Here is a 26,825-nt window from a genome sequence, read left to right on the forward strand (position 1 = left end):
ATGCCCTTGTCGTCTATGGTTCATCCTCCTCATGTCCTTGCTGTAGCATTGTTTTTTGTCTTATTTCGTCATTGTTGTTATTCTCCTTGCCAATATTGTAGTTGTCGGTGTTGTCTTTGCCGTATTGTTATTAATGGCCTTGTTGTCGCTCTGTTTGCTGTAACTTTCAGAGCCACTCTGGTTTTTATTACTATTTCCTGCGTCAATACTGTCAAGTCGTGCTCACGTTTTCCATCAAAGTTCATGTCCTGCTACCTATTGCCAATATGGGCATGTTGTTATCCCTCCTAACGCATTTTTCTTACCGTCCTATGGTCCACAATCTTCATATAGCGCAACGACACTGATCTCTTTTGTGTGCGTCTCTTGATTTTCTTTGGGGTAATGCAGCTTCATTTGCACATGCTCTCGGAATATTATACACTCACTATGAAAGATAATAGAAGCAATCACACCAAAAAGTTTTGTTATAATTTTAAGGAAAGAAAAATAAAATGATAAACAGGCGTTAAAAAATGAAGAAGGTGCGTAAACCGGGAGACGAACACGGATTTGCGTAATTGCCTGATTGTTTATATTCACATTTCTCTCATAGGACTTCTCTTTTTTTTCTCCTCTTTACTTTCTTTTATCGTTCTTTCACGAAGTTTATGCCTTTACAGAATGACGTCACAAATTTTGCTAGGCTAGCAGCCAAACTCTGAATAAAGCCTTTCTAACTCTCCCTCTATCTTCAGTTGGTGCAAGGTATTGTGGCATTCGTTTCTTAAAACTTGCTCAAAACATTTCTTCTCACGAACACTGACCGGCCTTTGCCACATGCTTCGAGTGTGTAATTTTCTCTAGCGGCCCTCACTCCCACTTTATGCATGTAGGATTTCGGCGCATAAATTATCACTTAAGCAGCGAGGCGCCAAAGAAACCGCAATCAAGAATGCGCACTGCTGTCGTTCTAACCAGTCTCGTCCCATCAAAGGCGGAGAGGAAAGGAAGGACCACCATCGCGAATAATATCCTTGCCGCGGCTCTATAAGCACTGGGAAAAGCGACGCCGATCAAGGACACCGCAGCTGCACTCCGGTGGCATTGAATATATTGATCGGCTGAAACGACCGGATGATAGCCCTTGTTCCGGCTGCACCCTCCGCCTCGGGTATGGAAGCTTGCCAGCTGAGTCGTAAAGATACTCGTCATCGGACTCATTCTTTCTCATTCACCCGGTCTTTTGCCGACCGTGGTTTCGACACGGGATCCACTCGCAGACCGTTTTCAAGGTCGCACCTTCGCCATTTCAGGCAGCACCGACTTGCAGGGCATTTTATGTAAGCCGGAGAAACTGTGCGCTTTTTTTTACCTTACTATGCCACACTATATTACCCTACACTGTGCTACTTAATGTTATATTATACTGTACTTCCATATACGAATCTACACTGAACTCACATATTACGATACACCTTTGCTATGCCATGTATTGTTATTACAAAAAATCGAAAGGTATAGCGTCCACGGTTCATCGATGCAACCGTTTCAGTTTGAAGCCTGAGCAGGCAGGTAATATTTGTTCTTGTTTCAAAGTCTGGCTCGCAGTTAATACAGTGTAGTGTGGCATCGCTCATGTTATATATAGCCCGTTGATGTTTATTGCCAGTGTAAATGATAGTGTGAGCATGACCGGCAACAAAAGCACGCTGATGACTGAAATCTTTTTTTTAGTGCACCCCTATGAATAAACCACCAGAGTGTGTTTCGTGCGTTCTGGTGTGTTGTGGTAGTACCAAAGTACGCTTGTGTATTCTGGTGGACACATCAGCCAGGTAGAATATGTCCTCCTGTGAATGCCGACCCAGAGTTATGTGTTCTAGTGGGGACGTGTCCTAATGGGATCAGTGGCATGTCCTGGTGGAAAATTTACATCAGCGTGTTTTGTTCAAGTGCGAGCACAACACTGTTGTGGTGTGTTCTTGTAGGCTCAAGAAAATTATTTTGTACTTGTGCTACAACACGCGTGAAGTAATAAGTAGAAGAAATCTGGTCCATCGTGCTCTTCACATGTGGTCTCCAGCTAATTTTCTTGCACTCCACTCTAGCAAAACGAAACCTCTTTTTTTTTTTTCGTTTAGAGCCACACAGCCTGGATATCACCTCAAGTACTGACAAAAAGTTGGACATAACATTAGTGGCATTGTGCACTGTTTGAATAATTCGACGTAGTTTTGAACTCTCGCCTTAGAAGGTCTCGTCATATAATGCATAGGCCGGCAAACTGCCGCCCATAGTTTATATCATTTGACGTAGTTTCAGACTCTCGCCTTAAAGAGTCTGATCACGTAAAGCATGTTTCTTCAAACTGCAGTTCATGTTTTAAATCATTTGACGAAGTGTTACACTCTCACCTCTGAAAGACTGACTGTGGCCCGTGGTTGAGATCATTTGACGTAGTTTTATACTCTCCCCTTTGAAATTTCGATGTAACGCATGAGTCGGCAAACTGCGGGCAGTGGTGTAAATCATTTCGGCGTAGTTCCCCCTTAGAATGCCTGGCCATGTAATGTATTTCATGGGTCTGCATACTATTCGCAAAAGAGATACTTATGGCTTAGTGGGCACTAAGCAACTGTACTTGCAGTAGGAAGAAAGCGTAGGATATTTTGATATGGCCAAGGTTATGCGCGTCGTCGTTTGATTTCTTACGGCACATTCAAGGCGTTCAACGAGAACCGAAGCCAGGCCAGCAAATAAGAAAGCGATGCGCAAGAAGCCTGATTACGCTATTGCGTTCTACTCTTTAGGAAGAGGCTCAAACGTCGCCCAAGTTTTCAGCTACATGAGCCACCACAACTGTCAAGTATACCTTGTCTTAACAGTGGCGGTCATGGGCGTTAGGCGTCCAGATTGAGATCCGTTACCAAGCAACAACGGGCAGGCATCCACGACACGCGGCTAAAGTTTCCAAACACCAATAGGTATTGTTCAAGCTATGATACATTGCTTTACAAAAAAAGTTCCATTACTCCTTCAAAGAATGGGTTTACTTTCGTGTTATAGCGGCCCGTATGACAGATGATCAAATTAGTGTTTTGTTTTTGTCTTTAGGCCCTGGCGTGCACATCGAAAATAGTGGATCCCAAAGGCCGTCCTCGTTTCTTTTTCTTTTGCATTTTCTTCCTTGCAGGATGCATTAGGAACGCGTGGGGTCTGTATTAAATGCTAGAAGTGGCCATGCGACGTGCTAGAAGACAGCAAACTTATGACGCGACCAACACTGGTCACATAAATGGATCCCATTATAAATGAGAAAAAAGGTGGTTTTATGTTCAATGACAGAAGACTAGCGAAAAATTGAAACCGAAAATAGTATTACAAATAAAACTTATCTACAGTAAGTCACAAGTTTTGCGGCAGTGAAAATGTTGGTTTTTACAGCGATATAATTTTATTTAATATTGCCAATGTATTAGCTTGAACTAAATACATACACTGAAAATATTTTTGGAGTGAGGTGTCGCATAGATCACCGCCCATTATAAAAAACACACATAGCACGTTCCTAACGTGAAATTATTCTCTTTGCTAGGATTCAAATCAATAAATACATAATTTCCTAAAATACCCGATTCTTGGTGAATCCCCCCGGGTAAGCCGAGCCTTAAGCCTAGAATCTACATCGACATCGACATCCATCAGTACCATCACAGTTAAGTATAATGCATTTTCCAATCATTGTGCTATAAATGCCGCTTTCTTCTGCTCAGTTTCATAAGGCTTCGCTGTAGGGAAAATTACATGCTTTGTTGCAGTTCATTTCCCACATAAAAACGTTGCTAGAACTAGCAATAAAACTGCAAATATAAATGTTTTTCGTCATTGCTAAATATTATAATACTAGAAATAACTAAAATAATAATGTTGATAACAACAACAACAACAATAATGATAATAATAATAATAATAATAATAATATTAATGACGATGATGATAGTAGTAGTAGTAGTAGTAGTAGTAATAGTAGTAGCAATACTATTGGTATCATTACCTTGTGTATAAAGTGTATGTGTTATGTTCAATAAACTTCGTGTTCTGCTTGACAGCATGCGCATTTTTTCTGCTCACACTAAACGTGCTGCCATGCGTGACCTCCGTTCCATCACCTCTGTTCGCAGAACTTCTCGAGAATTCAGTTCCCTTACAGCCTTCAACAAATTGTACACCGCAATATGCCTTCTTAAACATGAGTGTGCATATCTGTACTGGAATGACATCACTAAATCTGGCAGGGATGTCATTGAGTGAGTCCAGCGAAAATTCATAAATAATTGCAAACATCCTTTTGGTAGAAAGGACTCTGGATATCGTTCTAATACTGCCACATTATTATCATCGCCATCACCTCGCTACCTACGAAATGAAGATGACCTTTTGTTATTTACAAACTAGTTCACGGTATAATTTTCTGCTCTTTGCTTTTTAGTTTTGTATATTTTGGGATTGTTCCTGAATTAACCCGAAAAAATCAACTATTTCATGTCCCTGCTAACTTTTTTCAACAGTAAAGCTGGCAGCATACAAAGCTAATATAATATTACTTTTCGCTAAATTAATGTTTTTCACAGTCCACTCTCATTGTTTTTATCCTAGGTATAATAGCTCTGCTTTGGCAGATGTCTTCATATTATACATATTTTTCCCCTTTCCCTATTTCAGAAAGCCTTCCAGATAAAGTTTGTATTAGCCTTTATTTTTAACTTCCATTCCAAGAATATTGTCTTGTCTTTTGATTCCTCTGATTTAGCGCTCATTTCTTTTTGTCTCTGCGTTTTCGATACTAGTTTATTTTTAAAAGGACTGTCTGCAATGTTTCGATAATTTTTATTCTTTTGTTCTTGCGCGTGCCTGTAGAAAGGTCTTATGGTTGTTAAATAGATACATGAGTAATTGACTTATTGATTCAATTATCGTTATTTTCGCAAATGCTGTGCTTACAACATTGTGAAGATATGTGGCATTGCACGTAATTTCTTTTATTATTTTGTTACACCTTCTTTCAAAATTCATTATCTACTGCGTTGTGGTATGTTTTCACAAGTTTTCCCCTACAACATCCTAATGTGTGTTTATAATATGGTTATGTTTATGTTCGATGTACGCATTTTTTTGCGTTACCCTCTTACGCAATGCCTTCCGGGACACCTGCATCGTATGTTTGATTAAGTAAGTAAAATGTGTTTTCAGCGACCCAAGTCTTTGCAACTTGGAACAAAGGTTGCGCTAATAAGCGCACAGGGAATCTATTAAAACTAACTAATACGAGGAACCTAGCAAAACACGAAAATTCTATTCAAAATGAGAGTCGTCCGTTCCTCTCATCACAAAAAAAAACGTCACGTCATAAGATATTTCTAAAGTGTTACAAATGATTACCGAACAGCAGACGCCACTTCACCGAGAAGGAGAGATTGGTTTCTAGATCCCTCACAGCACGTGTAAATTGAGGCGCCGAGCAGCTGCCTGCTCTCTTTTGCAAGAAATAAATATATGTTCCCACAATAAACTGGACTGCACCGCTCCAAACAAATAGCTTGTCTGTTGTTGAAATGCAAGGGCACAAACGCTGTGAACGAAAGATAGAATCGAGATTGTGTAGTACAAGTGCTGAAAAGGCCGAAGCAGAGATTTCGTCTGGTCGACGAAAGAGTCAGATGAAAAATTTATTCTTTTGTATGCCGCAACCAGGACTGAAGGCTGTCTCTATCGAGTTACAGTGTGTTCGATGATGGCCTAAAAAAAGGCACGGTGTTTCGCTCAAAGCAAAGGAGAAAAGATAGTACACGCACGCGCTGAAGAGACAAAAATACGACGTTTCATTAAGGGGGACGAAAGATGGAAGGTGGTACGAAAGAGGTTTTCGTTCTTGCGAAAGACTGTATATTGACCTCACGGAACGAGAGGAAGATGCTGTCAATAGCTCGCACAGTTCGAATATAGAAATAAATACTTTAAAGAAATATCTCACAAGCTGTTTTATGCATTCATCTAAAGGGATAGGATAAGCAAGATAAGCAAAAACATTAAAAAATATCGTTTTTATCTTTTTACGCAATTTGAAATCTGCAGCCCTGTCTGAATCAGAATTGTTTTTTGTTTGCTCTAGCGCCAATTTTTTCTGCCTAAAAATTACATATTTCGAAACTTATGCTGCGGCCTGCTTGACGCGCCTTAGGTACGATTCACCTCAGTGCACACGTGAGCAGCTAAAAGCGCGTCGAATTGAAGAGAACTAATTGTTTACAAGTTTAGAGGGAATAATATTTGGTCTACCAACAAGTGCTTCATCTGCCGAGTCAATGTTTAGCCACAGGTAAAAATAGTTGGCGGACGTTTTTTATTTTTTTTTTTGAAAGTGTCGTTTGCGCGCGTTGCCCACGTTGGTCGCACAGTTCCAAAAGCATTATGGTTTAGCCATTAGAAGTAATATAAGTAGCTTAGAGCACACGTAAAAGGCTGTCTGGGTCTTATATGACACGTCCACTTGACAGCAACGGTTATTAATCTATCCCACAGCCTTTCCCTGAAAGACGCCGATAGCTGGTACGAATTCAACAAAGCCCAGTAGTTCAGTGGTGACCCATACGTTCAGTTACAACACTTTCCGGCATCTGTTTTTGAGGCTGTTAAGACAATTTATCAGAAACTTGCTAATCCCGAATTACTTGTGAAATGCCTCCATTGGAAAAGTCAAAACCCCAACCAGTCACTCAACAATGTTGTGTGGGAATGCGCTCCAAAAAAAAACGTGTTTTTCAAACACCTAACACCAATATTACGTGGTCTTGACGCTGTAGTCACATTCATTTATGGCAATTTAGCTCGTGTGAATGTGCTGAATTCATTTGTCATTTTGCCAGGTCGCTACACAGTGCAGGGCCTACGCGCACTTCACCTGCGTCGACAGCACTTCACTGACAGGGCTGCGAAGCAGGCGACAAAGGAGGCCCGCCAGGCCAGACGCCTGGCAATTCCGCGGAAATTCTGTGAAAACAAATAATGTCATCTAGTTATATTATTGCATTAGCAATGATATGGACACTCTCGGCTAGGTTTTGCGGCCGGCGTCGGTGTTTGCGTCGCCATCACTCATATATATTAATAATTATATATATATATATATATATATATATATATATATATATATATATATATATATATATATATATATATATATATATATATATAATAAGATCTAACAGACAGTAATGCCAAAGAATGTATAGGGGAAGTTATTAGAACCAATATAATGTAAATAAGAAGAAAGAAAGGTGGGTGAAAAAATAACCAGTCGTGAGCAGGAATCAAACCTACGACCTTCGAATAACGCGTTCGACCCTCGTTAATCAATAAGGGAAACAAGTGTATACCTGAGGGCTCGTTTTTTGTGTTTTACACATTAATAATGAGATCTAACAGACAATAATGCCAAGAAAGGTATAGGGGAACTTATTAGGCCAATTGTCATGTAAATCAGAAAAAAGAAAAGTGAATGAAAAGATAACTTGCCGTGGGCAGGATCCGCTTGCACTGGGTCTCGTACTGGCAGACTTGGTGCCTTTAGGTTGTATACGGGGGACAATTGGTCAGCTGCCAGTTAGTAATAAGTTCACGTGCTACGTGACGCCAAACAGGCTCATAAAGAGTGTGCCACACTCGCCGGCATGGCTACTAGTGGCGCTGACTGACACTCCCACGTTTAAATTGACATAGATACCCAATAAAGTGGCGGGGGGGATAGCTGTCGTGGTAGCTCAGAGGTAGAGCATCGAACGCGTTATTTGAAGGTCGCAAGTTCGGATCCTGCCCACAGCAATTTATCTTTTCACCCACTTTTTTTCTTCTCCTTTACGTAACAATTGGCCTAATAACTTCCTCTATACCTTCCTTGGCATTATTGTCTGTTAGATCTCATATATATATATATATATATATATATATATATGTGTGTGTGTGTGTGTGTGTGTGTGTGTGTGTGAAAACGCAAGAAAAAATAGAAAAAGACACCGGCGCGTGGGATTGAATTTGGGTTCTCTGAATTGTGAGCGCAATACGAAAATACCACGTGACAAATCCGCTCGTGTGCTAGTGTGCACAGTGATTCTAGTGCTCCCTGACGTATTGCGTACGAACGACCATACCATTATGCCCGTTGCGCTGCCTCGGCAGTACCGCAATGATGGTGGTGGCTTTACGATGAACACGTGTTGCTATCGGCCACAGAAACGACAACCGCCGTGACTGCTTATTGCTGTCATGAACCGCTGTGAGGGAAGCTGATCGTTCGTACGCGGAACTTTAGGGAGCGCTAGAATCATCGTCCGCACTGACACGCGAGTGGGTTTGTCACGTGGTATGTTTGAATTTCAGCTGGCACTTGTAATTAGCAGGAAATTACTAATACTTAACAGATATAAAGTTCAAAACTATATATTTGGACGTTTCGCAAACCAATCTACATTTTTTTCATTACAATTTTTGATCCATATTCATTCCTTCAAAAGTTGGTAATAAACAGATCTAAATAAACAATATTGGAGACCACAAAAAATTGTCTAACTCCAGACAATGAGGAGAAACATGCATTTCCTAGCTTTGTAACTATGTGTTCCGGCACATTTTTTAAACTCTGGGTAAAATTAAGTGGGACGCGCTGTTTATATCTACCACTTACCGCTGCTGACTGGCGTCTCGGAGGAAATTATCAGGTTTTCCGCACTACCAGCCAAATGGCGCAATGAGCGCGCGTCGCTACACCGCGCGGCTGCGAGCACACTAATCTTTCACTTGTACTTTTCCCCGCTTAGAGAAGGGGAGTGACGCTCTCTCGCGCGCCCTTACCTCACGGTGGGAAGGAGGGGAGGATCGTACGTCTTCACTGGCCGCGGGCTTTACTTGGAATGTTGTAGTTACCGGGGGTACAAAGGTCTCTGCAATCATTGCAGTCTCCGTTTGCGAAAAGCGCGCGCTTTTCAGACACAGCGAAGTAACAACTGAGATGCTTATTCGCGCGCATGTGGACCTGTCAGTAATAAGTTTCGTGTGTTATTTGTGTGTGACAAACGCGGGGCACATTTCAATCTTCTTTTCATTCTGTGCATGGCCTTCCAAATTGTTGCTATCGCGTTCATTGCTTCACGTTTGTGGCAAAACTGTGACTTTTATATCGTTGTCAAAACTGGCGTCGTATTATATATATATATATATATATATATATATATATATATATATCCGTCCTTATGTACGTGCGTGCGGCCATGCATCTGATCGTGGGCCAAGACGCGGGCCAAGTAAGCCGAGCGCAGGCGTCTTCACTGCGCCCGCCGCTCTGCTCCGTCCGTGCTCCACCAACGATACGCCACGTAGTACAGCAACTATCCAGGAAGTACTATCCTAGAAGTACTATCCAGGAAACTGAGAGTGAGAGAGGCACTCGTTGGCGAAGCGCGTGCAGCAGCCAATCGTAGTGTAGCGGCACCTGAGAGAGTAGTGGAAGAGTAACACCACCTAGGAAATGATATGGGAAATGGGCATCCACTTCTTTTGCCTTCTTTTCTTTCTCGTCTCTGCTCTCGGTTACGCGTGACTAGTCACGAGGTTAGACTATAAAGAGCTTCGCCCCTGAAAAGCCGCCCGCACTCGGCACCCAGCTCGCGCCAATGTGCGCTGCGCCTTCAACGCGGGCTTCTCTCCCACGCGTGCCTTGCTCCGCAGATTGGAGTGGAATGGTCAGGTGCTCGTCTGCGCGCGCTTGTCCTTCGGTGGGAAGAGTCGTGTGCCATGGCCTTTCACCGGAACGACTGCGCTAGTTGCCTGGGCCACAAAGGTCACTTCGCCTGCTGGGCCGGCACCATTTGCGAAAAGGCCGCACTTTTCATACAAGTAACAACTGGGACACTGGTTGGTTCACACTCATATCTTTACCTACGATTACGTTTCGTACGTCGTTTTTGTTTAAACAGGGCGTAAAGCCTCGAGCTGTAAACGTTGTTAGTTATTTCTTGCCCTGTATGTTTTGTTTTTCGAGTGTCATTTGTGAGTGAGCAGTGGGCTGCACGTTTAGATGTGCTAGCCGTTCTCCGCGGTGCATTCCAAGTTGTCGCTATCGCATTCATTGCTTTCTTTGCCCTTGCGGTGAAACTGTGACTTTTTTTGTTGTAAGTAAAAAGGCGAGTAAGTGGCAGCTCTCTGTATTCCTTTGCCCACTGTTCTAAAGAGAAAACGCGCATCATTCTCTGCATCTAGCTCGCACACGCTTGAAGTTGACTCACTTACGAAGGAACAAAACTAATCATCTTCGAATTCTTCATCATGCGTGTCTTGAAATCGGAAAAAGCAGCGCTTTTGACAATAGTCGCCAAACTGACAGAAACAGAAAGCCTAAAAAATTCAGGAACATTTTTTAAAGTTTGTGCCTAACGCACCAGACTCTTGACAACCGTTGCTCTCCTTCTGCGTCGTCATGTAGAAGCAGTTCCGCACGCTCAAAAGTCAATGCGAGCCAACCAGCTTGCTTTCTTTTCGGGAAACACATCAGGCACCGCAGGTCACGTGCTTACAAAGAAACGTGATAAAGGAGCAGAAAAAAAGGCTAAGTGCAGCAGTCTGCTAAAACGTTCGTAAAGGAGACGATCGATCCGGACACCCTTCTGCCTCCCCTTCAACTCTTGTGTTTTCGTTTGTCTGAACGTTTTATGTAGTTCCAACTTTCTTGTTTCTTTTTCTAGCGTCGCAAAAGTGGTTTCCCAGTGAAAGTTCTGTTGCGTGGCATATTTTTCATTTTCTTTTTGCAAAGCTTGTTTTTTTTTCTTCAATAAAAGGAGACCCTATGCAGCAGTGATTTTCTTTTTTTTTGCTTTCTTTTCCTGTTTTGAAATAAATGAGACGACAAAAAGGGGGCGTAACGTGAATGTCAGTGGTGTTGAAAAAAAGGTGTTAGCCCTTTATTGTTTTTGGTACTCACTTTACTCATATTTTAAAGAACAGTCATGAGCCAGAAAAACTGGTATGACGTCGTGGTACCAAACCCTGTGTTGACAACACATGGACAACTCTTACAACACAAGGACACAAAGTTCTCTTGTTCGGTGGTGCCGGCATGTACATCAGTGTTGCCAGCATACACTTCTCTGATCGCCGCTGAAAGTCACCACTTCGGTAGCCTGTCTGATTATTCCAACAATTCTCACTAAATGGCGCGCCGCCAACGAAAACATCATCGAAAACGTGGAAGATGTAGTCAGTAATCTTTTAAACGATATCTATAAAGGTAAAAAGGTAGTTTTAAAGTGGGAAAACAGGTATCCGAGCCTGCCGAGGTAAAACGGGGGCTTAGGTATGGATGTCCTGTGTCACTCTTAATATTCATGATGTACCTACAAAGATTAGAGGCCAAATTAGAGGGAAGTGGACTGGGCTTCAACCTCTCTTTCATCAATTAAGGAAAACTCATTGAACAGGCTCTACCAGCATTGATGTACACTGATGATATAGTGCTAATGGCCGACAACAAGGAAGATTTGCAGAGATTGGTGGACATCTGCAGCAATGAGGGAGATAGGTTAGATTTCAGATTCAGTAAGGAAAAATTAGCAGTCATGATTTTTAATGACAATGAAGGTAGTGAGGTTAGAATACAGGAGGTCACGATAGAGATCACAGATAAATGCAAATATCTGGGCGTATGGATAAGCAATGGGGCCGAGTACCTAAGGGACCACGAAATATACGTGACGACTAAATGTAACAGGGATGCAGCAGTGATGAAAAACAGGTGCACTTTGGAATTACAATAGGTATGATGTTGTGAGAGGAATATGGAAAGGGGTCATGTTTTCTGGTCTGACGTTCGGCAATGCGGTCTTGTGCATGAGATCAGACGTTCAAGCATGATTAGAAATTAAGCAACGTGGAATAGGTAGGCTTGCCTTAGGAGCTCACAGGAATACACCGAATCAGGGAGTACAAGGTGAATTGGGATGGACATCATTTGAGGGCAGGGAAGCTAGCAGCAAGATGAAATTTGAGAAGCGATTGAGAGAAATGGGGGGGGGGGAGCGTTGGGCTAGCAAGGTATTAAGCTACTTGTACAAGAAGAATGCCCATACAAAACGGAGGAAGCGAACCAGAAAATTGACTGCTTAATACTTAAACAATAGCAGGGAACCAAACCGAAAAAAAATTTTCGGTTAAGAGGAAGGGGAAGAAAGCTGAGACCGATATGTGGAGAATTGGCATGAATGAGAAGTCCGCACTAGAGACCTATCGAACTTTTAAGCAGGAAATTGCCAAGGAAAGGATCTATGATAATACTAGGGGTAGTTCTCTACTGTTTGAGGCCAGAACGGGAGTGTTGCGAACGAAGACATATCGGGCCAAATACGAAGGGGTAGGCACGGTATGCAGTGCATGTGGAGAGAAAGAAGAAACTGTCGAACACTTGATAATATTCTGTAAAGGGCTTCACCCTATAGTTCAGCGTGATGGCGTAGAGTTTTTCAAAGCACTGGGGTTTAGGGATAGGGAGGGCAAAATAGACTTTAAGCGGGTAGAACTAACTAGAAGGAGGTTATCTGTTTGATGGCTAAAGTCAAGGCACGAGTGAAAATTAAACCCTTCTCTGCGAAGTACGAATCCTCAACCTCACTATTTAAAGGAGAAAAAAATAAATCTAGTTTTTGGTTCATTAGGTATTACGGCTTGGTGGCGCAAGCCACCGCCCGATCTAAAGGGTACAGCCACATCCATCTATTCACCCATCCATCCATCTGTTTTCGATGGCCTAGTGCTTGCCTCCACAGGACTACGTTCACTTCATTCTCGTCACTTGATAGCACGACACCACGTGACAAGTTCTTGCTGTGAGTGTTCCGCACGACTACCAATTTCCTCCCAAGCCCCCTCTTCTGCTTGCTATCGACCTTGCTGAGGAACGCCTCGTAGCTACACATCTGACATTTATGAGCGTTAAACTTTTTACTCATGAAAGCAGCCAGAACTGCATAAAGGGGCACGTGGCGAGCGCGCTGATCGACGTGGTCATTATTGTGCAGTGCTGGCCGTGGAAGCGCCCGACAACGCTGCCTTCTATGTACACATCATGCGCAGGCTCGTTAACAAACCCCTTACAGAAATAGCCTCACTAGAAACGTCCAATTAACCTCCAAGCAAGCTGCTTTCACATCATTCAGATTGATACCCAAAGTTATGAGATCACAACTCGGGTCACGCGCAGTTCTCCACTGCCACCATCGGCGTCCGTAAACACATCGCAGAAAAATTACAGCATGTCCATGGAATGAATGATGATGAGAGGGGTGAAGCGTCCATGAATTCGTCCGCGCTTTCCTCCGTCCGTGCGTCTGTCCGTCAGTCCATCCTAGTGCCTGTCTGAGCGTCAGTTCGTGCATCCGTTTGTCTGTCTTTCCGTACGTACGTCCGTTCATCTTGGGAAGACTTCAAGTACCACCATATTGTTCCTTTTTATCATATATTCATCATATAAAGTTCCGCCTTTGAGCGAAAAATCGAAGGAATAAACGAGAGTATGTACGACATTTCCGCTGCCAGCGCGTTGTTAACACTGAGAACGTGATAACGATGCCGTGCTATAATTTTCGCAACATGTCGACATGCGGATATGTGCCCCAAGGTGGGTAATGCCACTGGTATGCGAGTATGTGCCACAGGCTTCGTAGTACAACAACGGGACGCACAAGCCACGCCATAAGAAGCTTCGCCCCTTAAAAAACCTAGCACGAATGACACAGTGCGGCTCGAACCAAAGTCAACTGGGTGCCAGCCCGGTGTTCTACCACTAAGCTATGCCGGTGCTTGTGACCTGTTGGCAAACCTGACTTAGGCAGGCTTGATTTTGGGAAAGCAATGTGTTTCTTATTACGACTTTAAAGCGGTTTAAACTGCGAAAGGACAACCAGTTGAAGCACAATGCGAATGGCATAACGAGTGGGTCGTCCGATGCTCTAACCCATTACAAAACCTTGTTCTTCTTCCCCTTTTGACTGTGGCGCATACCCAATTCAGCCATTGCTGCTCATCGTCATCAGCCACTGCATGAACAATTGGCACAAAATTCCGAGGAAGTATTAGGCGCATACCACGCTTTACACAAAAATGACGAACAATAGCATAGCGAATGCCTTCCTACTATCCAAAAGTTTATTATTAATGTCCTAGGGGCTATAGAGCACGTCTGCTTGCGGTAGTTACCCAAGGAGTGTTTTAAAAGGCCGCTCTTCTAGCTTTCGCTCTGACTGGCTCAGGCCTGGCGTTTTTTTTTTTTTTTAATATGGCGTTTCTTTGCAGGATTTTTTTCTGTTTAGTTACTTCGAGCTTCTTTCTGTTTATTTTTGGGTGAAAAATCTTGCATCACAATGGAAGATCGTATCGCGTTACAGAGTATCTGGCGCAGCACATTATCTTCAAAACTCCCAACTCTATTCAATTAAGTATAAGCATGCAAAATCGGCAACACCTTATTTCTGCAGAAAAGATGCTTATAAGTACTCATATTTTCCACGTACGGTATCATAATAGAACGAAATATCTCAGGCATACTCAAAGTATCTATTTCTCCATCGCTCCAAAATAGCACTGTCTTGCAAGTCGAGGTTTCCGATCTTTTGGTTACAGTGTTTTTTTTCTCTCTTTTGTATAATTTTTTTCCTCTTGTATGTACCAGATTTATTGTGTACAGACGTATTTTATATTTTCTTCGCTTGAACAGTTAAACTGATCCTGTTTATTGTTTTCTATTTATTGCTACGGTAATCGTCAACACAAAAAGCAAGAATTTGAAGTATATTTTTTTTCGTTCAGTACACGCGTTAGTACTAAATAATTTTCTCTGTCGCTCTTTGCGTTTACTATGATTATAAGATACACCTACCCCAAACGATTTGTATTACCATTTATTTTATTAACTATATCATTTTCAAACTGCCTACCTGCTTGGACCTAAAGGTCTGTAGTGTGTTATAAATTAAAAAAAAATAAATATATATGTGTAAATACCTGAAAATAAGTGCAAATTGCTTATATTCCACTTGGCCTATAGTCTGACCTGTTTTAAACTTATCGAAACCTTCAAGAGACAGTTTCTATTGTTCGTATGACCAGAAATTATACCATATACACGAAATGAATGATAATGAGTGGGGCTAAGTGACCGTCAATCTGTCCTTGCGTTCATTCAGGCGTCCGTCCGTCCGTGCATGCCCCGTTCGTGCATCCGCCCGTCCGTCAGTGCGTGCATTCATGCGTCTGTTAATCCGTCCGTCCCTCAGTGTGTGTGTGTCTGTCTGTCCTTCTGCTTCTCTGTCTGTCTGTCCGTGTGTCCGTCTATGCGTCCGTCCGGCCATATAGCGAACACATCAAGTACCGCCCACTTGCTTTTTTTTATAATATATTCATCATATACAAGTACCGCCATCCAGCGGACAATCCAAGGACACAACGAGAGCATGCATGTACCAAGTTTCTACTGTCAGCGCTTTGTTAACACCAAGAGCGTGATAACGACGCCGTGCTATGTTTTCCGTAACGTGTGGACATGCATATATGTGCCCGAAGGCAGGTATGGGCCAGTGGTATGTGGGTATGTACCACAGGTTACGCACTACGACAATGCGTGGGACGCACAAACCACGCCATAAAAAGCTCCCTCCTTAAATGGGAAGTATGAACTGCATTCCAAGGCAACACTTTCATGCCGTTTGATTTGTCACAAAGCCAGCGAACCACTCGAGATCGCAGGAGGTACAACTGGCGTATCCCCTAAATGCATTTAAAGAAAAAGCAGCCCTCGAGAGTATAGGTGTTCGCGTGTCACAAGGAACATCGATTGCACGCACCATAAACGCACCACCGAGCGTCAGTTGGCGGCTCGCGATGTTACCTAAGGACAAACAAGAAAGTCTCAGCCTCTCACATCCAACCATCAATATAAGCAACGAGCCAATATGCGCGACAACCCAGATGTGTACTAACGGAAATATTCGTATATTATACCAAACTCCGTCGTACGGGGTGCCTGGCTTAACCTGCCTAGAAGTACCAGCCATCGCCGGCCACCAAAGATGTGACAAGGGGAGAGACATTCTACAGAATGACCACCACAGTGTGCGACAAGGCCAGGCATTCGACTGGGTCCGTCGGTGCAGCTGTCGCTCAATGTACGGCCTCCCCCGCACGGAAAAGAGACACTTAGTCACCACCGTAAGCAAAGGCCCAGCACAATTGCCTATGAGCTTAGTTCCACGGAAGGCTTAAAACAACGTGCATTCAAGAACTCGAGAAATGGCGATGTGGAAGACACAATCCCAACCATAGGCTTGATGAAGTGCTGAATCTTCCTTGCGTCAAGCTATGACGCCAAGGACTACAAGAAATGATGATAGATAAACCTTTTCGCACTAACCAGCCCTTCTAGAAACGAACGTGAATATCTACGCCTATAGGGTCTGGTCAACCAACAAAGGCGGCCAGGCCATCTAATCAATCCTTCTCTATCCTTTTCTTTTTGGCGCTAAAAAAATAGGGCATGCAAGAAGTAATTACTTCAACACTGGTGTCCCGACACTTACACACATGTGAACTTGCGTGTTCTGCTGCGTGCGTATTTATCATTACCGCATACGTGGCACTCAGATAACGTACAGTATCTATCAACACGTTTTTGCTGTTTATTTTCTTTCATCAACGTTCTCTTCTCCTCATTTTCACGCTACCATTTCTTTTTCCTGGAGTGCAGAGTTACCAGCTGCTGAATCTTCTCAGATTTTAAGAAAAAATTGATAGACTTGACGATCGGCCTTTGTCGGAACAAAGGATTCTGGGTCATTGGCCGAGCCCATCCTCAACCCAGAAGGCTTTGAAAGCTTTGCTGCACTTTTTGCGGACAACTGGCCTCAGAGACAGACTTTAGTGTCTTATACTCTTTGATGTTGGCCTCCTCTGTCGCAATTTTTTTTATTTCTCTCTCTCTTCGCAACATTTCTTGATAACATCTTCCATTCCCCTCACCCCTTTCCCCAGCACAGGGTAGCCAGCCGGTCTAAGAACTGGCTAACCTCTCTGTCTTTCTGCTTAAACTTTCTTCCTTCTTCCTTCCTTCTCAGATTTTTTTAGCACAGGGTTCACCGCTGCCAACCATATTTGTATTTTTCCATTTATATATTACTAAGTTACGTGAGCATTTATCAGTTTATTTGCTTATTTGTTTGTCTCCCCGATACAATAGCTTGGACACGCGAGAGCTCCATTTAAAAGGGTACTAGAAGCACATAAAATGTGTGTTCGTGTGCGTGCGTGTGCGTGCGTGTGTGTGTTTGTGTGTGCGCGTGCATGTTTTTGTTTCAGTGCCTGTTAAAATAGCATATCTTGTAATGGCACATTGGCTAAGACCACGTTAGCCCTATGTCGTTTGTATAAAACGGGATGTTACATTGCTTTAGAATGAACGTTTTACAATCAGAGAGGAACATTGAAATTATGCACTGTTTTATAGGCGTATTGATGATTTCAAACGAAAGCAAGGAAAGGAGAATAAAAGTTATAGCGCTTCAAAAACGCAGTGTAGGAAACGAAAAATACCTCTCAACGCCTTGAAGTACTATTTTCTGGTGTGTGCTTGTAATAACATTTTTTTCTAACTCTGTTTTATTGTGAAATTTCTTTACATTTAGGTAAAGTAATCGTTACCCCGTTGTCTTATATTTTTATTCATGAAAGCCATAAAAAAGTTCCATGTTTTGTACAGAGCTGTAAGATTAATAACCTTGACTACAGTTACTTCTCTTACCTTTTTCTGCCTCCTTCGGTTATGGAAATCCTCTTATTCGCCTAGCAATATGTTCACCGCTTGTGTGATGCCCTGGTGTTGAGCGTATGTGTATATTTATTCTTTTCTGTTCTTTCGTTTAAATGAAATACTGTATGCACAGCACATTGCATGCTCAAACTCCTACTCCAAGCGAAGAAGCTTAACAGTGCGTGGATCAAGAAGTCTCTCGGTGACTGGCGAAACGATCTCACTCTCTCCCCACAGACGCCTAGAAACGTTGTCTGTAAAGTCGTAAAAAGCTTTCGGGTCTGCTCTTCTTAGAGTTTGCGTGCTCTGCAAGAGCCACTGGTTAACGGTTTTGCATGGAGAGTAAAGTGAAAAAGCGTTAGAACTACTCTCAATATATGCACTGACCCAGTTACGCTTGGCTCTGCCCCTTTTTTTTTACTTTATGAATACAAATTCGGTAGCTATTAGCTTAGCCCCTTGTATTAGTTTTTCTGGTCATAAAACTGCTGAGTCAGGTTAATATAGAGCTAGCAGCAGTTCAGGAATCACCACAGTAAAAGAAATAACACCTACCGGAACAGCTGCCGCAAGGGATGCTTGTGTTTCCTCTTTTCAGGTGCATCGCAGCAAAAGTCCCTGCTCTTTTTCAGACATTTACATTGTGCTCAACTTGGAGATTATGTGAATGTTTTTTGCCGAAGACAAGGCGCATACGAAAGCTAAACAAAACCAAGTTGATTGATTGATTGATTGATTGATTGATTGATTGATATGTGGGGTTTAACGTCCCGAAACCACCATATGAATATGAGAGACGCCGTAGTGAAGGGCTCCGGAATTTTCGACCACTTGGGGTTCTTTGACGTGAACCCAAATCTGAGCACACGGGTCTACAACATTTCCACCTCTATCATAAATGCAACCGCCGCAAGCCGGGATTCGATCCCGCGACCTGCGGGTCAGCAGCCGAGTACCTTAGCCACTAGACCACCGCGGCAGGGCAAACAACACCAATTTCAGCTGGTGGCTTACTGTGTACACGGACGACACGCAGAGACCTTACGTTACTGCAAAATATGTCTTTAGTTGGCCCAACAGGTCTCCAAATAAAAGTAACGGCATTGAAATGCGCTCTGCGCCGGATAATCCTTCAGGCAAATTACAAATAAATGCATGACAAGATCATTCTCCCTTGCAAGCCGTACTTCCAATATTTCAGGCCACTCGTTCCAGCAGTGGTTACGGAATAATTTTATGTAAAGGGAAATCCTTGCGCTTTGCGGTAATCTGTTTGGATTAGGCTCACAAGCAGATTGTAGCGTCGATGAAATACTTTCCTGATAATAGCTGTTGTCGTTTTCAGGCTTGCAAAGTTTTGCTAGTTCTCGCACGTATCAGTCCTCTTTGGAAACATCGTTTTCTAACGTGACATTCGTTCTCAATACTTCCATCACATACGCGTCGATCAGTTTGTCTCGTTGAGTTCTCATTGCACTCTTCAATTTTGGTCTTTCATGAGCTTGATGCCCGGCGCTGACGCACTATCGGCATTCATTACCGAACATTTTGGCAAACCAGGATGCCTAATATTATCGTTCTTTGAAGAAAATGAAGCTACGCAAACACATATAAGATAGAAATAGAAATTTTCACTTTCCCTCGGCAATCAGGTAGTTCAGAGTTCAGAAGACATGCTCAAGCAGTACTTATACAAAAATCTTGGATCTTCTTGTTGTTACTATGAGTAGCTAATGGCCCGTTCATCAAGGCTGGAAACCCCCCTTGCACACGATCGCTTTTGTGGCCACTGCAATCGTTTCCCTGCCAATCGAAATTCCCATGGTATGCTTGCAGGCTTGAGGGCCGTGGCTTGAAAGCTGTAAAACACGAGAAATGATGTCAGGCTTCAAGCGCGGTTTGTCTGTCAGCAGAGATATTGTTTATCGTGAAGTCGTCTACACGGATCATGTCATATAATTCTCAGTGCCTCTCACCCGCACAGTCACATGCTTCGAATCCGTGCTAAAGTGGTATATTTTTTTTCGTGTCGTGGATGACTTCGCGTTCTTCAATGGCCTGCAAACTGTCGGCTAGCAAAATAGCAATAGCTCTTCAGTAGCGACCTTGTAGCCAAAACGGCACCTCGATACACAGCAGCGAAACTGCTTCATCACGTGCACGTGCTGCTTCAGCTGTGCATATCTGTACTTCTCCTTTACCCAAAAAGCAATCACAAATATACATGCGAACTTTTAGCTATCACCGGCCGCATCTCCCGTCTTTCTGGAATCAACCCGGAGAAAGATGGCTTCTAAGCGACGGTTACGCCGCTGGACGGCAGCTTTCCGCACCATACCTAACTCCCTTAGAGGTTGAAGAAGACGTTCCGTGACCATAAAAATTATTGGACAATAGCAATAGTGAGAATAAATCGAAAGTTGATTTGCAACTTGAAGCATTTCATAGGAAACAAAAGGCCACTCAACCACTCCTTTTCTTTTTATATACCTATCTTCCAATCAATCTGCCAATTGATGCTAGGAAACCTACAGCAAAATGATGAACTTATCATAATTGTCGTCAGCACCAGCATAGGAAAGTTCATCTCTATTTCATAATGTGTATGTTTATTTAGCACTGGTATAATTTAACGAATAGCACTGCATTTTATTAGCTGTAGGCCAGCCCCAGGTCCCCTAAAGCTAGCAAGGACAGGATCCTGCGCGGGAACTACTTAGCTGTGCGTTTGAAATAAGGTAGCTTCTGGTATTGATTCTGATATGAGGCCGCATGTTAGGGAGGTTCAAGGTTTTTAATATACAAACAACTAAGAAAACCACGCCAAAAGAAAGACGCTCTTTGGAGAGTTTTTCTAAGTTAACTGCGTCTTACAACACCTTGCAGCAAGCACCAAACAGCTCAACAACTTTCACTGATGATAAGCTTAGTGGCAGAAAAAATAGCTTAAATTGATTGAGCCTCCTTTCTACAGAAGTCGAATAGGGTGAATTCAATGCAAATATGATAATAACTGTTTACTACGGATAGGAATAAAAAAACCAAAGAAGCACCCCAGTATATTGATGCGAATTATATTGATGTGATTTTGCAGTCTTTTTTATTTTTATTTTTTCTTTCTCTGTCTCTCTCTCTTTGTCTCTATCTCTCTCTTGTTCACTGCATTTTTCTTCAAGTTGTATTTTTTGTCTTTCTCTCTTAATATTTTCATTTGTTCCCTTTGTTTCGCTCGTTCGCTCGTTCTCTCTTACAGTAGATTGCTTCCTCTTTGTCTTTATATTATCTCTTTCAGTTAATTTGTTTCTCTTTCTCTGTAATTCTTTCTATATTGGTCTTTGTCGTTTTTTCTATATTTAACGTTACTCTTTCTTCCTCGTTTTTCACTTTTTCACCATCACTTCCCTTTCCTACCCTCTCACTTAAACTTATCAAGGCTGTATCATGCTCGGCGATTGTGCTTAGAAAGCCTAGGGGTTACTATGCTGGCCTTGGGGTCACAGCTACCAGCGTTCTGCTCCTCCGCGGGCAGGAAATGTTTTCACCAAGCTATTGTCTGTTGCATTTTATCCTGTTTGAATCTGTGTGCTCATTCTCTCCTCCGTTAGAGGTACTGCATTCCACACAGGATCCATCTTGAATCTAGTTCTTGGAGTTAGGTTAGTGGAAGAATGCGATCGAGAAAGTGCTTGCCGGTTCAAGGCGGTGATCATGTCTGTTCTCTCGTCATAGACCAATGCTCGGGATAAGCACTTTCTCTGATAAAAATCCACTTCAATTACCAGCAGAGGCACAGCCAACACGTGAACTGGCAATATCAGCAGGCTCTCTTTTATGGATTCTTTGCGCTATCCAGTTGCAACTATCTTTATGTCAAGTTTCACCGTACCTACGCTTAACACAATGAAATATTTACGAAAGGACAAGTGTAAAAACATCTTTTAAAGCGTATAGTTGCTAAAAACGATTGTCGATATTAAGTTCACCACAGTAACACAAGCAACACATGCCAACATACCTATACTCACATATTTTAGCACTTGATAGACATTGCACAGAACATAAGTGATGCTTACGCATCTTTTTTATTACACCTGCTTTGTCTCTTTTGAAAATTACGGTAACCGGAGGCAAGGTGGCTTTTCGGAACTTCTTCAATTGAGCTACTTTTGGCCATCTGACGACGTCAAGATGTAGAAGCCATCCTGTGAGGTCACTTCATGTAATAGCACAGGTTTTCGTGATATGTGGTGCATGATGGTCTCTTTGGCTAATGTCTTCACATTTGGATGCTTCTTAGCATTACTCGTGCTGACGTGAACACAGCCAACGCCAATTAGCCTTTTAGGGTGCCAAGCACCTGAGCATTAAGCCTTGTCTCTCCGTTGTCCGTAGTCCTGGTTTACACACGCTGCGAGCGGCGACCACAAGCACTCCAATCGTATAGGTGGAAAAGAATAACGATGATCGCGGGTGCGCTCGTGGCACGCGGTTAACAGCCGCTGGCCGCAAGCAGTGGCGGCCATCGTTCGACACAGTAAAATTGGTCCCTCGGTCTGTTTCTGCCTCTTCTCTGTGGGGTTTCGGGCTAGCGGCAGCCAACATCACCACATATAGCACCCGACCGCAAGCTGCTGCAGCATGGCGACGCCGGCAAGTGGTCCTGAAGGCGGTGAGAAAGCAGATAGCAGCGGCAAACTGCCAGAAGCGTTCGCTACCTGAACGTTGGTGCCATCAATGCTCCGTTTAAGCATAATTTCCTTGGCCAGAGTTCTCGGCACAGCTAAAAGGTATAAGACTTCCATTGGTTTCACAAAATGTTGATGAAAATTGCCAACATTCAAAACGAACAGTCATGGACCAGGACATTGCATTTTAGCAGGACGTTAAGCCAGGCCGACGATCACACCAAGTAGTAGGTTCGCTTTACAACAATCTGCGTACTGTGCACAAGTGTTGTCACTCATTTGCATGTTGGAGAGATCACTTTTGGGGCAATTCACGGTTACCCAAATTATCCCCCGGTCATTCGCCCAACTCGTCACTCACATCGTGCATATGTTGTGAGTTTTTTTTTTGCACGCGGCTATATAACCTTCCATCGTAAAAAAATATTCACTGTAAAAGTGTTTAGAATAAATTATGGACGCGTTGGAACAGGATACGCGCTCTACTGTTTCAAAAACGTTCATTTTCATTATGATGATGATGACTAAAACATTATTTTGGTCCAAATAAAACGCAGGGCTGACCACACGAAAAATCCTATCGCACTCCAGCAATAAGGAACACATACACATCGCACATTTATGTGCCACGACACACAACAGTATTTTAGAAAAAATTTGTAAACGAATTAGAGTGCTTCATACTCTACTATGGGAGGTCATAAAGCCGTCCCTATGGCTACATGAGCTTTGCTGGAGATGTCTGGGGATTTTTTCACTTCCGTCAGACTATGTACAGAACAAACCTTGGAGGACATAGAGTACGACGTGCTTTTTTATGAAGAGTGATAAGCTATCCCAGTTTCAGTGTGTGTTCAGGTCACTTGTTTAACAAGTAAGAGTACTTTGTACTCTACCATGGAAGAGCATTAAGTCATCCTAGATGACGAGGTTGTGCTGAAGATGTCACGCGAGAAAAACTCATCTCTTTCTCGGTGTGTGCGCGTGTGTGTGTGTGCGCGTGTGTGCGCGTGTGCGCGTGTGCGTGCGTGTGTGTGTGTGTGTGTGTGTGTGTGTGTGTGTGTGTGTGTGTGTGTGTGTGTGTGTGTGTGGAAAAACTGTTTCATAATTAGTTAGGAGTACTTGGTATTCTACAACAGGAGAACAGAAAGCCGCTCTTACGTGTAGAGTCTGAAAGTCATCATTGTCAGCATGCCAAAGCCGCTATCTGCAGTTACAAAAAGTGGTTAACGATATTGAGTACTCAGTACTATACTATTGGAGGGCATAGAGTCGTCTCGCAGTCTATAAACTTAATGTGTTTAGAAAAAGTCCCAGCTTTTTCGCAGTTTAGAAAATCACAGTTGATCCATCCATATGCCCATCCATCTATCTGCCTGTCTGTCAGTATGTCTGTCCATCCGCCTAGTGAACCCCTCAAGTACCGCCATCTCGCATCTTCTTCCCACGTATTCAATAGATGTATGTATGTATGTATGTATGTATGTATGTATGTATGTATGGATGGATGGATGGATGGATGGATGGATGGATGGATGGATGGATGGATGGATGGATGGATGGATGGATGGATGGATGGATGGATGGATGGACGGACGGACGGACGGACGGACGGACGGACGGACGGAGGGATGGATGGATGGATGGATGGATGGATGGATGGATGGATGGATGGATGGATGGATGGACGGACGGACGGACGGACGGACGGACGGACGGAGGGATGGATGGATGGATGGATGGATGGATGGATGGATGGATGGATGGATGGATGGATGGATGGATGGATGGATGGATGGATGGATGGATGAATACGGCCATACCCCATAGATCGAGTGGTACCTCACGCCACCTAGCCATAATCTTAAGTATAATCACTATGTGTTTAAGGATTGCATTTAACTCGAGCCTTGATTGTAGCCACCAATCAGTTAGTCTCCTCCGGGTTATTTGTACCCGTTTGAAGCTTATTTTGCCTTCTATTTCCCTAAACCCCAATGCTTTGAAAAATTCCGCACCATTATTTCAGACTATAGGGTGGAGCTCTTTACAAAACATTATCAAATGTTCAGCCATTTCCTCCTCCTCTCCACATGCACTACATATCGTGTCTGTGTCATCGTATTTGGCTCGGAACGTCTTGATCCGCAATACTCAAGTAGCAGCAAACTACCCTGAAAATTATGGCAGATCTTTTCTTTTAGAATTTACCGCTTGAAAGCTTGGCAGGTCTCCAGAGAATTCTTAAGCATTCCCTTATTGCACATGTCCCTTTCTGTTTCTTTCACCTTCTTCTTAACCGGTGTTTGCTTTAGGCTTGCTATTCTGCTGATGTCTAATTGCTTGCTTGACAAATTTAGAGTTCGCTTCCTCCGATTGGTATCGACATTCTTCATGTACAAGAAGCTGAAAAATTTCCTAGCCCAACGCTCCTTTCCTATTTTTCTCATTCGCTCCTCAAATTATATCTTGCTGCCACCTTATTGCACACAAACGATGACCATTCTATGTCACCCTGTACAGCTGCATTCCTTTCACCCTAAGTCATTACGTATCTGATGATTGATGATTGATCTGTGAAGTTTAACCTCCCAAAATCACAATATGAATATGAGAGACGCCGTAGTAGAGGGCTCAGAAAATTTCAACCACTTGGGGTTCTTAAACGTGCACTCAAATCTGCGTACACGGGTCTACAACATTTCCATCTCCATCAGAAATGCAGCCGCCGCAGCGGTCATTACGTATCTTTCATGCTCCCTTAGGTACTCGCCCCCCTTATTTATCCATACGCCGATATATTTGTATTTATCCAATATTTTTAGCGTCACTTACAGTATCTTATGCTCACTGCCTTTGTTATCATTAAAAATCATGATTGCCAATTCTTCCCTGCGGAACTTCATATTTAACCCATTTTCCTTGTTGCCACGGATCTTTATCAATCCCTGCAGGTCTTTCTTGTTGTCGGCTCATAGTACTATATCACTTGCATACATAAATGCCAGTAAGACTGTCCAATGTGTTTTCTTCGCTTGGTAAAAGAGAGGCCGTAGCCGAGTCGGACCCCCTTTAATCTGGCTTTTATAGTCCCTGTAGATGCAGCATAAATAACAAAAGTGACAAGGAACATACCTGTCGAAGCGCGCCATGTATTTATATGTGTTCAGATTCTGTGAAATGCAAAGCATTTTTTTGCGAACTTTGGTGACATTGAGCGTATCTATCTATCTATCTATCTATCTATCTATCTATCTATCTATCTATCTATCTATCTATCTATTCATCTATCTAACTATCTATCTATATCTAGCCGCCAACGACTTTTAGCTCTCCTGGCCGTGTGGATGATGGTATCGATACCAAACTTCGTATGCCATAACATGACTCTATGAAGAACATATTTGACTAGTAATAACACAACAATCGTGAAATGTATGTCTTGAATGTAATAATTTATAATTCAAGGTGTTGCTGCTCTTGCAGTGCTCTCGTTCACATTACATGTTAAAAAACTGGTATTATATGACGTGATTGCATGACAAACACAAGTGACAGACCCTAACAAGAAAATTGTAACACGTGTAACAACATGACTAAATACCACGCTCATGATGCGCTCGCGGCCATTTCGCTAGCTTCACTTATACCAAATTTGGTATTACTGGACGTGAATAGATGATGAAGGTATAGACTGGTGCAAACCTGATATACATGAGATGCATGTCATGTAACAACATGACTACATGCCATGCTTATCATGCGGTCGTGGCCGTTCAGCTAGCTTCACATGTACCGAATTCGGTACCATGTGGTGCGAACGGACGACATAGGTCAATGACACAGCCAAACATGATAATCACGGCATGCGTGTCGCGTAACAACATGACTACATGCCACGCTCACGATGCACTCATGCCCGTTTCGCTAGCTTGACAGATGGCAAATTTGGTATTAAGTGACGTCAATGGATGACGAAGGTATGCGACTGGTGCAAACATGATAATCATGAGATGCGTGTCATATGACATGACCACAATCAAGGCGCCAATACACTTCGACGTGACAGCGCGCGCGTGCGCACCGGCGTTCGTTTCGTCGCGTTATGCCGGCGTTGCCCCGCCAGACGCTGGTTCTTCCGTATGAGCGCAGGTGCGCGCCACGCTGCGCTGCTTTGACGAATGCGCGTTTCAGCGCATCCGGCATCCCTCCGTCACAGAAACAGGCAGACGCAGTGCTGCCTTGGTAACGCATCGGCGCGAAAT

General features: G+C 43.0%; 1 long non-coding RNA gene across 1 annotated transcript in view; it reads right to left on the minus strand.

The window, feature by feature from the left end:
• Positions 1–19,486: 19,486 nt before the first annotated feature.
• Positions 19,487–26,825, minus strand: part of LOC142766914 (uncharacterized) — a 97,625-nt gene continuing 90,286 nt past the window's right edge. The window contains exon 2 of the long non-coding RNA XR_012884657.1: positions 19,487–19,734. This is a non-coding gene — a long non-coding RNA (uncharacterized LOC142766914). The remainder of the gene's footprint in view (positions 19,735–26,825) is intronic.

The sequence above is a fragment of the Rhipicephalus microplus genome, chromosome 7, assembly GCF_043290135.1.
Source record: "Rhipicephalus microplus isolate Deutch F79 chromosome 7, USDA_Rmic, whole genome shotgun sequence".
In the NCBI taxonomy this organism is placed as follows: domain Eukaryota; kingdom Metazoa; phylum Arthropoda; class Arachnida; order Ixodida; family Ixodidae; genus Rhipicephalus; species Rhipicephalus microplus.